Genomic DNA, 11508 nt, shown 5'->3' on the forward strand with positions numbered 1-11508 from the left:
CAGTGATGCCCACCTCCCCCCCCCCCCCCCCCCCCCCCCCCCCGCCAGGTCCGTGTGAAGACCACGTTGGAGTTCGTGCCTGTCCAACAGAGTGCAGGCCACGCGGTAAATGCTCGGGAAGCGTCGACGTGTATTCCCTGCCTTCAAAAACTGCCAGAGTGCCCCAGGAAGTCCCGGGTGTGAAACCTCTCAAATGCGGAGAGAGGGCTCCCCGGCGGCTCTTCCAATGGACGCTTTGCCTTGTTGGGGTCTGGGAGGGACCCACGATCTGTTGGCGGGTCTGTTCAGCAAAGTTTGGTGTGCGGTGTGCGGTGACGGTCACCAGGTGCCGGCAGGCCAGGGGAAGGAAGGGAGGGGGAGGAAGAAGGGGAGGAAGAGTGGGGACAAGAGGGGAAGGGCCGGGCTTCTCAGCCTCCGCACTGTTGACATTCGGGGCCGGATCATCCTTGGTTCTAAAAAACCTATGTACTCTGGAGGCACATATATGTACTAAAACCAAGAAGCCTGCGTGGACGTGATCCACACCAGTTTCAAAACTGGTTGGTTCTGAGCAGGGTGAGGACAGGACTGCCATTCAAAAGGCGTTTTTCGGTCTCTCTGATACTTAATTTCTTTCCAACAGAAGAGCCATGGTAGGAACCCCGCTTTGACGGAAGCCCCCGAATTCCTCAAACTCTCTTCTGACATAAAATAGCTTATCTTTCGGGGCGCCTGGGTGGCTCAGTCGGTTAAGTGTCCGACTTCGGCTCAGGTCATGATCTCGGTTCGTGGGTTCAAGCCCCGCGTCGGGCTCTGTGCTGACAGCTCGGAACCTGGAGCCTGCTTCACATTCTGTGTTTTCCTCTCTCTCTGCCCCTCCCCCGCTTGCGCTATGTCTCTGTCTCTCAAACACGAATAGATGTTAAAAAAAAATTAAAAGAGTTAATCTTTCATTTCATTCATAGGGTTAGCCATTACGTGAAGCGTTTATCAAACGCTTCTACAGGGCTTACTCCGGGCACGCGCTTTTCTAACTGCTTTACGAATGCTAATTTCTGTAGCAATTAACCTATGTGACAGACCCGTGATTTAGCCGTTTCAGCTGCCCGGCCTGTTTTCCAACACCCTTCCATCAGGTGTGTCGCAGAACACAGACATTGCTGTACTTTGGCAAAGTACAACATGTCGTAGAACTTGTCCCAGCGGGCCACGCCAGCAGCCTCTCTTCACAGACAGTTGTCAGTAGTATTCTCGGTGGGAGAAGTAGAGACCATAAATACCCTCAGGTCCGTTCAGATCGGCCTTCGGCATCAAATCCTTACAGTCAGCTCGGGTCGAGCTGCCAAACATTATTTAAAACCCATGCACGCCTGCCAGTTTCCAAGGCTTCGGGGATCTCGGAAGAGTGAAGGAATAGCATTCCTGTCGTGGATGCGGGGAAACAGCACAGAGAAATTAACCACCTTCACCAAGTCCGCTTTCAGTGGCGGATGTGGGTGTGAAACCCGAATATTCTGACTCCCCAGCTCCCCACTCTGAGCCGCTTCACCCTGCGGAAGTCGGCCTCTACAACCGTATTCGCAATATGGGTAAAGCACAATATATCCGGAGCACAGCAAAGAATCTGGAGCCGCCGACAGCCCTCAGCAAAGATTCCAGCTTATTCCGTGCTGGACCACGGGGTTAGCTTCCAGTCCCGGCTCTGCTTGAGAATGTGTGACCCTGGATGGTGCACTTGTGCTCTTTGAATTTTAGAACTGAGGCTGTGGCAGCTGGAAGAAAAGGGGACACGCTTGAGATATTGAGGGTAGAAAGTTCTGCGGCTCAGCGACTTGGGGGCAGGTGAGGAAAAGTCTGGGATGGCTCGGGTTTCTGTCTTGGATGGCGGTTCTAGTCACTGAGGTAAAGAAAACAATGAGGCAGTTTGAGATGAAGAACTAATTCCATTTGGGACAGAGTGTGAAGAGCTCACATGGCATCCAGTGACATCCTGCCAGTCAGTGGAGAGGGTCTACATCAAAAATACAGACTGAGATGCCTGGGTGGCTCAGTCAGTTAAGCAACTGACTTCGGGCTCAGGTCATGTTCTCACGGTTCGTGAGTTCGAGCCCCGCGTCGGGCTCCATGCCGACAGCTCGGAGCCTGGAGCCTGCTTCGGATTCTGTGTCTCCCTCTCTCTCTGCCCCTCCCCTGCTCGCGCTCTGTCTCTGTCTCTCAAAAGTAAATAAACATTAAAAAAAATTTTTTTTTAAATACAGACTCTTGGGGCGTCTGCATGGCTCAGTCGGTTAAGCGTCCGACTTCAGCTCAGGTCATGATCTCACGGTTCGTGGGTTCGAGCCCCACGTCGGGCTCTGTGCTGACAGCTCAGAACCTGGGGATTCTGTGTCTCCCTCTCTCTCTGTGCACCCCCCCCACCACTCGGACTCTGCCTTTCAAAAATAAATAAACATTAAAAACACTTTTTTAAAAACTTGGGAAATTTGAATATGAACTGCTAGAGGATATTAGAGAATTGTTTATTTTGTTAGGTGTAATAGTTCTGTGCTTATGGTTGGTTTTGTTTTGTTTGTTTGTTTAAAGTTCTGACCTGTTAAAGACACTGTACTCTTTACAGCTGAATTCCTGGGATGCCTGGGATTCCTTCTGAAGGGTTCCAGTGGCAGAGCGCAGGAGAGGGGACCCGTGAAACAAGATGAACACAACATTGAGAACCATTGAAGCTGGGAGATGGGTACACGGAGGTTGAGTATGCTCTTTTCTCTAGCGTGGTCTGTGTTTGAACATGCCATAGCAAGTTTTTGGAAAATCAAATGCACTTTGAAAGAAAGAGATGAAGAGCATTGTCACAGAAAGGTCTGGTAAGAGTAGACTTTGGCCTCACCATCTAGAGACCGTTGTAATCTAAAAGACCTTAGAGCAGTTTCAGTGGATGGGTGAGGCAGAAAACCACATTTTACATCAAAAGTGAATATACTGGGATGGGGGCAGGGAAGGATTGGGGCATGTCCAAGGGGCATGGGAGCCGATCTGAAGGAGCTCCCCGTGGGCAAACTGGAACAATTTGAGCACAGATATATAACATAGTATCGGATTGTAAGCCACGGAGAAAAGAAAGACACACGAGTCCATACTGATAAATGAGCGAATAATAAATGAGAAGGGACAAGCCTTCCTTACGGAAGAATTTCAAAGATCTGTAGATACTGCCCCTTCCAAGAGGTGGCCCATACTCTCCCTTCCCCACTGAGTGGGGGCTAAACCCATGACAGAGGATAGAAAGGGAAAAAGTACAACTTTCAGTTCACTGTCTCCTAGCGCTCAAAAGTTAACATCACCAGTAATAAGTTCTGTGGTACCTTGTGCTACCTGATGGGATCTGATGTGACGAGAAGGGGCACTTCACCTCTACAGTAGTCTCAAAACCCATAACCCTAGTCTCATCATGAGAAACACGTCACATAAACCCAAACTGAGAGACAGTCTACAAAATGCCTGACCAGCGCTTTTCAAAACCCTCAGAATTAGGAAAAACAAGCAAGGACAGAGACTCACAGGGGAGACTAAGGAGACATGACAACTAATTGCCATGTGGGATCTGGGATTGGACCCTGGAGGAGAAAAAGGATATTGATGGAAAAACTGGTGAAATCCAAATAAAGTCTGTAGTTTTATTTATGTGTGTGTGTCAGTGTATTTATTTATTTTGAAGAGAGAGAGAGAGAGAGAGAGAGAGAAAGCAGGGGAGGGGCAGAGAGAGAGAGGGAGACACAGAAACTGAAGCAGGCTCCAGGCTCTTAGCTGTCAGCATGGAGCCCGACGTGGGGCTCGAACTCACAGACCACGAGATCATGAGCTGAGCCGAAACTGAGTCAGACGATCAACCGACTGAGCCACCCAGGTGCCCCAAAGTCTATAGTTTTATTTATTTAACAGGAATGTGCCAATGTTAATTTCTTAGTCTTGCCAAATGTCAACTTCTGCCATGGTTGTGTAAAATGTTAATATGGGAAACTGGGTGAAGAAGTACAGGATCTCTGTGATCTTTACAACCTTTGTATAATCTAAAATAATTCCAAAAAAAACTTTAAAATAAAAATAGAAACGTAATATTGATTTTTGGTGATCGTATTTATACCAGTTACCCTTGCATCACCTTCCAAAGGGGGAAGATATATTTTTATTTTTCTAAAGGAGGCATTTACAAAGCCAAAGTGCCGTGAAATCTGACCTCTTGATGAAATCTGACCTCTTGAACACGAGTATGACAGGACTGAAGGGAAAGCCAAGTGAGGATCCGACCTTTGTCAGGTGCCCAGCATACGTAGTGCTGGGCCAATTACACAAATTACCTGCCTTGTTTCTTCTAACAACCTGATGAAGCGTGATCCTCAATTTTCTGATGAGCACATCGATTCAAAGTAAAAAGAAGTAACACGCCTAATGGCTGGGGGTTGGGTAGAAATGGGGAGTGACTACTTTTGAGGCGATGAAATTGTAGTTCTGGAACTAGATAGAGGTGGTGGTGGCCCAGCGCAGTGAGTGTGCTAAATGCCACGGAATCGTTCACTTCAAGATGGCTGCTTTTGTGTTCTGTGAATTTCAGCTGCATGGAAGAAAATGTAACAAACAAAGAAGACTGAGAAAGGATAGTGTGGGGATGGGAGGAAAACCCAAAGAGTGAGGTGCAGAAATCATCTGGTGCATAATATTTCCCAAGTTTTATGTGTTGAGGACACACTTTGAGAACCACTAGTTCGCTGAACGAGGCCTCATTTTAACAAAGAGAGCAACGCAGGGGTCTTATTAGGCTACAGGTGCCCATGTGGCTTCAGGAAACCGAAAGAGAATCAGAGACCAGTTTGAGGAGCAGCTTGATTTGGACTCGGTCTGTTCCTTGAATGGGTAGATTTGGCAATATGGAGATGGCAGGGACACCCCTCAGGTAGAGTGACCAGCGAGGGACAGGAAATGCAGCTGGGTGTGGGAAAAAGAATGTAGGGCCATCTGCCAAGCTCCCAAGATTCCCAGACCCGGCTGCAAGTTAGACTCCCTTGGGCCCTGCTCCTGCCAAGTACATCAGAACTGCTGGCCGTGGAGGCCCAGGCACGGGTATCTTTTTTTGAAAGCTCTGCAGATGATCCTGATGTACAGCCAGGGTTGAGCCCACTGGGCTAGACCCGCTTTCTCAAACATGGCGCCGGGACCTACTGATGTTCAGTTTGAGGTTTGGTGTTATTCCCTACCTCTCAGACTTCAACAAGAATCACCTGGGGAGCTCCCTAGAACACGGGGTTCCTGGGCCCTACTGCCGGATTCCGATTCAGCAGTCTGGGGTGAGGCCCAGGAACTTGCATTTCTATCAAGCCCTCAGGTGATGTTGATGCCACTGGGCCACGGACTCCACCTTGAGTGGCACGGAGGGAAGCCATGTGGTATGACAGTAGCGGACCAGTGAAGGGAAGTTTCCAGTGATTTGCTTAAGTACCTATAAGACAGCGGATGCAGGTGTTTGAACGGGAGACACCCGGGTTGGTGTCAGGGCAGCCGGCCGGATTGGCGAACACCCCACGGCTCTCCCTGCTCCCTAGCAAGTGTGGGGAGAAGGTGGTCGGGACCTGGGCCCGAGTGAGGCTTCGTGGAGGGGAGTGGTGGCCCAGAAGCGGGGGAAAGGGCCAGTTTCCGGAGGCTCTTCCCGCCCGGCTGTGGACGCAGCAGGCAACCGCGAGGTCTTTGCAAAGGCCCAGCCGGGTCGGAGCATCTCTCAGGAACACCACCTGCTCGCAGGCAGTGACAGCAGTGAGGACCAACGGGGCTTGGCCGGGGCGGCGGGGGGTCTGCAGGGAGAGGACGGATGGGGCAGAGCCGGCAACCTGCCCGCAGCCCCCTGTCGCTCCCCCTGCCAATCCATCACGGATCCGGGGGGCGCCGCCGCCCCCCACCCCCAGTCCCGCGGCCGCTGAGTCGGAAGGACCGCCCTCTCTCATCTGGATTCACTCGGCGGCTTCCTACCCGCCTCCGCCCCCTGCGAGCTCTTCTCAGCAAGGCCCCGACGCAGATGCGTCCAAGATGCTTTTCTCTGCTTCATGTCATTCCTGGCGACAGCTCTGCCCCTCCTCCAGCGGCCCTCACTGCACCGCCAGGTCTGGTCCCCTATTCACCTTCTGACCCCGGTTCAGTCTCCTTGCCCCTCTCTCTTTCTGCTCTGGCCCCACCGAGCTCCTCTTTCTAGAAGCTTGCTACTCAAAGTGTGCCTCCTTGGGCCAGCGGCATCAGCACCTACTGGGAACCCACTGGAAAAGCTGTCTGGAGTCCTCCCCCCGCCCCACTGAATCAGAATCTGCGTTGCAACAAGGCCCCCTGGGGTATCCCTCCTGCCCCCAGGATTGTGTGTTCATTTCCTTGTCCAGACAGCTTGCCCTTTATGTACCCACATAAATCACTCCCTCCCTCCTTGATCCACATGTTGTCTTCTCTATCTTGAAAACCTCAGCCCCTCCATCAGGGAGGGGCTCCTCTCTCTCTCCCTCTCTCTCTCTCTCTCTCGCCTTTATCTCCTCCAGAACACTTCTTTTTTTTTTTTTTTAATTTTTTCAACGTTTTTTATTTATTTTTGGGACAGAGAGAGACAGACAGAGCATGAACGGGGGAGGGGCAGAGAGAGGGAGACACAGAATCGGAAACAGGCTCCAGGCTCTGAGCCATCAGCCCAGAGCCCGACGCGGGGCTCGAACTCACGGACCGCGAGATCGTGACCTGGCTGAAGTCGGACGCTTAACCGACTGCGCCACCCAGGCGCCCCTCCTCCAGAACACTTCTAACCACCTGCTGGCCTCTGGGGAGCGGAATCAGGTGTGCAACGAAGGTGGCGGGGACTGCTGCTTGTTTGAGTCAGTCTTGCGGTGTTAATGGACTTGTAAATGATGTGAGTGTAAACCTTTCATTCACTGGTTTGTGGAGACTTAAAACTGGCAGAGCCCGGTTCCCCACGTAAGGAGCTCAGGAGTCACCAGCGTATCCTTAAAACAAGTAAAAAGCTGAACAGGCTGAAAAAAAAATCAACGTGTCTTCTAGGCTCCGTAAGAAAGGGGAGGGGTGGGGGTGGGGAGGCAGGTGAACACGAGTGGTGGCTTTTCCACGGGCAGAGACCCCCAGGCGGAAGGAAGCGTCCGTGAGAACCCGTGTCGGGACGGGAGGACACGGACTGCTGGAGGCCTAGTGTGGACAGCTCCGGGGGCGAGGGCCAGACATCGGTCGTTGAGATTTACCTCCAGGAGCTTGAGCAGATTTCCCAGAGGACGTGTGGCAGAAAATCAGGTTTCCGGCAGGGAGAGGCGGAAAGGAAGCATTTTCGAACTAAGCCAAGGCTGTTTTTCGCAGCAGGGCCTGGCTGCCCGCAGGGGAAGCTAGTTAACCAGAGCCTACCCTGCCGGGGTATTTTCAGAACCTCACTGCAGCCCTCCTAGCCCCGCCCCCCGTCCTCGCCAGCACATCCCCCAAAGGCCCGTTTACGGCGGTTCCTTTTACCTGGCACACCATGTCCAGCTATCAGGAACAAAGGACCAGGCGTGGCAAAGGACAGAGAGGACGATTTGCAGAGATAAAGCAACCACCCAAACCAGACGTAGCAGGAACGGTGGAATTGTCAGACCAGGAATTCAAGACAGCTGTGGTTCGTATGCACAGGCTCTGATGGAGAGACAGCACGCAGGAACAGATGGGCAACGTCAGCAGGGGAAAATCCTGAAAAAGAACCACGAGGAAATGCTAGCGATCAAAACCACCGGAACACAGATGAAGCGTGGCTTTAGTGGGTTTATTCGTAGACTGGACACAGCTGAGGAAGACCATCTCTGAGCTGGAGGATGTATCAATAGGCTCACTTGAGGGGCGCCTGGCTGGCTCAATCAGGTGAGCCTCTGACTACTGCTCAGCTCATGATCTCACAGTTCGGGAGTTCAAGCCCCACGTCGGGCTCTGTGCTGACAGTGCAGGGTCTGCTTGATATTCTCTCTCTCTCTCTCTCTCTCTCTCTCTCTCTCTCTCTCTCTCTCTCCCTCTCTCTCCCTCTCCCTCCCTCCCTCCCTCCCCCTCCCCCTTTCTCTCCCTGTCCCTCTGTCACTTGTGCCCTCTCTCTCTCTCTCTTTCAAAATAATAAACTTAAAAAAAAAATAGACTCCTTGAACACCAAAAAGCGGAGAAAAAAGACTGGGGGAAGAAAGAAAAGAACAACCCAGAACATAATATCCAAGAACTGGGGAACAACTAACTACAAAACCGTGTTAGATACACATGGGAATACCAGAAGGAGAAGAAAGAAAGGAACAGGAGAGAGATTGGCAACAATAATGGTAGAGAATTTCCATCATTTCTGTGTCAGACCCCAAACCTCAGACCCAGAAAGCTCACAGAACACCAAGCAGGATAAATGCCAAAAACAAAACCACACCTTGGCAGATCATTTTCAAATGACATAAAATCAAAGATAGAAAATTCCAGAAAGAAGTCAGAGGAAGAAAACACCTTACCTATAGAGGAACAAAGATAAGAATCATATCCAGCTTCTCAGCAGGCAAGCAAGGAGAGTAGAATGAAATATTTAAAGTGTTGAGAGGAAAATCCCACCAACTTAGAATTCTGTAGTTGGTGAAGTTATCTTTCAAGCATGAAGGAGAAATAGAGACTTTCTCAAATAAAAGTTGAGGGAATTTGGGGCGCCTGAGTGGCTCAGTCGGTTAAACGTCTGACTTCAGCTCTGGTCATGACCTCACAGTTCGTGGGTTTGAGCCCCGCGTTGGGCTCTGTGTAGACAGCTTGGAGCCTGGAACCTGCTTTGGATTCTGTCTCCCTCTCTCTCTGCCCCTCCCCTGCTCACGCTCTGTTTTTCTCTCTCTCATAAATAAACATTAAAAAATAATTTTTCTAAAAATTGAGGAAATTTGTTTCCTTGCAGGAAATGTTAACGAGTTCGGGCAGAAGGAAAATAATACAAGTCAGAAACTTGGACTCACACAGGGAAAGGAAGAGCATCAAAGGAGAAATCAGTCGAGGTAAAATAAAAACATTTTTTGTATTTTTTTTCACTTCAAAGTTTGGTTATTTATTTGTTTATTTATTTATAATCTCTACTCCCAACATGAGGCTCCAACTCATGACCCAAGATCAAAAGCCGTGTCCTCTACCCGCTGAGCCAGCCAGGTGCCCCAAACTATTTAATTCTTTTAACTAAGGTTTGGTTATTTTAATGTAATGTCATTGTTTAAGATAGTATGGATATGTTAAGTGGTTTATTTCCTTCTTGAACAAAACACTGACAGCTTCTATCTTACGTGATAGTGTCAAATTCAAACATGACTGGCAATTTGTTGTTGTTTTTAAACGTTTTCTTTTTTTTTTTTTTTTTAACATTTTTTTATTTATTTTTGGGACAGAGAGAGACAGAGCATGAACGGGGGAGGGTCAGAGAGAGAGGGAGACACAGAATCGGAAACAGGCTCCAGGCTCCGAGCCATCAGCCCAGAGCCTGACGCGGGGCTCGAACTCACGGACCGTGAGATCGTGACCTGGCTGAAGTCGGACGCTTAACCGACTGCGCCACCCAGGCGCCCCTTAAACGTTTTCTTTGATAAGATTGTTTAATCTGGAATTTTAAAAAAAAATTTAACATTTTTCATTTTTGAGAAAGAGAGAGCATGAGTGGGGGAGGGGCAGAGAGAGGGGGAGGCACGGAATCCGAAGCAGGTTCCAGGCTCTGGGCTGTCAGCACAGAGCCCGACAGCGGGGGTGGAGGGGCTCGAACTCATGAATGGCGAGATCATGACCTGAGCTTAAGTCAAATGCTTAACGGACTGAGCCACCCGGGCGCCCCTGGAACATTTTTTTTTAAAACACTCAAGTAGCTCAGAAACATTTCCTATTTGCTCATTCCTCTGGGCACAGCCTCTCAGAACATTTATCCCACCTGTCCTGAAAATCTCTGTTCTTCCAGCTGGTGGTGGGGCTGCTTGATGGAGGTGATCATGGGAAAATGAGCGAGCAAGCTTTGCAAACTACTTGGAATTCTCTTCACTAGTATGCTGCGATCTGTCCCAGGCTCCGCAAGGTCGGATGTGCATGACGAGTACTTGGCCAAAAAGCAGGATGCCAACTGGTGTAAAAATAGATTTTAAATACAATAGAATCTCTATAGGAAAGAGAAGTAGGTTATGTTTCACATTCCCACTCTTGCTTTAAAATATTTGTATATATTAGTCGAAGAGTGACTTCAAAGTTGGTCTGCCCCGAGGCGAAATTCAGAATGTCTGAGTACATTCATTTTTGCCAAGTTACAAGTCAGGTTCTTTGGGAAACGCTGCGGATACATTACATCCCACCAAACCACCCAAACGGGAATGGATAAGTGATACAGTGTGCTAAGTCACACGTGAGACATTTAGGCCAAAGAGGATGAGGCCTAATCATGGGCTGAGAAACAGTTCGGAAATGGGATCCTTTGAAAACTTGGCCCAACTATAAAGCAGAAAATAAAACCCGTCATTTAACAGTATGTCCTTTTATTTCGTTTAACTCCAGTGTAGTTAACATACAGAGTTATGTTAGTTTCAGGTGTATAATATATGATTCAACAGTATAGCTTTTTAACCTATCCAGCTACGTCTTTTGGAATCTAAATTCCAACAAAGGTCTTACTTTTTGGTTTTACTTTTACTTTTTTTTAAGTTAAAATTTTTATTGAGATACAATTGACATATAACATTGCATTAGTTTTAGGCATACAGCATAATTATATATATATATATATGTATATGGCAAAATGATCACCATAGTAAGTTTAGTCTCACATTCATCACCACACGTAGTTAACAAATTTTTTTTCTTGTGATGAGAACTTTCCAGATTTATTCTCAGGGGCGCCTGGCTGGCTCAGCAGAGCATGCAACTCTTGATCTTGGGGTCATGACTTCAAGCCCCATGTTGGGTGTAGAGATTACTTAAAGTTTGTACCTTTTGACCCATTTCACCCTTCACCCATCCCCCCACCCCCTGCTTCTTGGCAATCGCCAATCTGTTTTCTGTATCTATGAGTTTATAGGGGTTTGGGGATGTTCTTTTTAATTCCACATATAAGTGAGATCATGTGGTATTTGTCTTTTTCTGTCTGACTTATTTCATTCAACATAATGCCCTCAGGGTTTATCCACGTGGTTGCATATGGCAGGATTTCCTTCTTTTCGGCTGAATAATATTCCACTGTGTGTTCATCTGTCAGTAGACACATAGGTTGTTTCTATGTTCTGGCTACCATGAATCATGCTGCAGTGAACATTATTAGTGTGCAGATATCTCTTCAAGAGAGTAATTTCATTTCCTTTGGCTATATCCCCAGAAGTGGGATTGCTAGATTATATGATAAATCTGTTTTTAATTTTTTGAGAAACCGCCATACGGTTTTCCAGAGTGGCTGCACCAGTTTACATTCCCAGCAACAGTCCACAAGGGTTCTTTTCTCTCCACATCCTCCCCAACAAG

This window comes from Panthera pardus, unplaced genomic scaffold (genome assembly GCF_024362965.1).
Source record: "Panthera pardus isolate Hobbes unplaced genomic scaffold, ASM2436296v1 HiC_scaffold_27, whole genome shotgun sequence".
Lineage (NCBI taxonomy): Eukaryota > Metazoa > Chordata > Mammalia > Carnivora > Felidae > Panthera > Panthera pardus.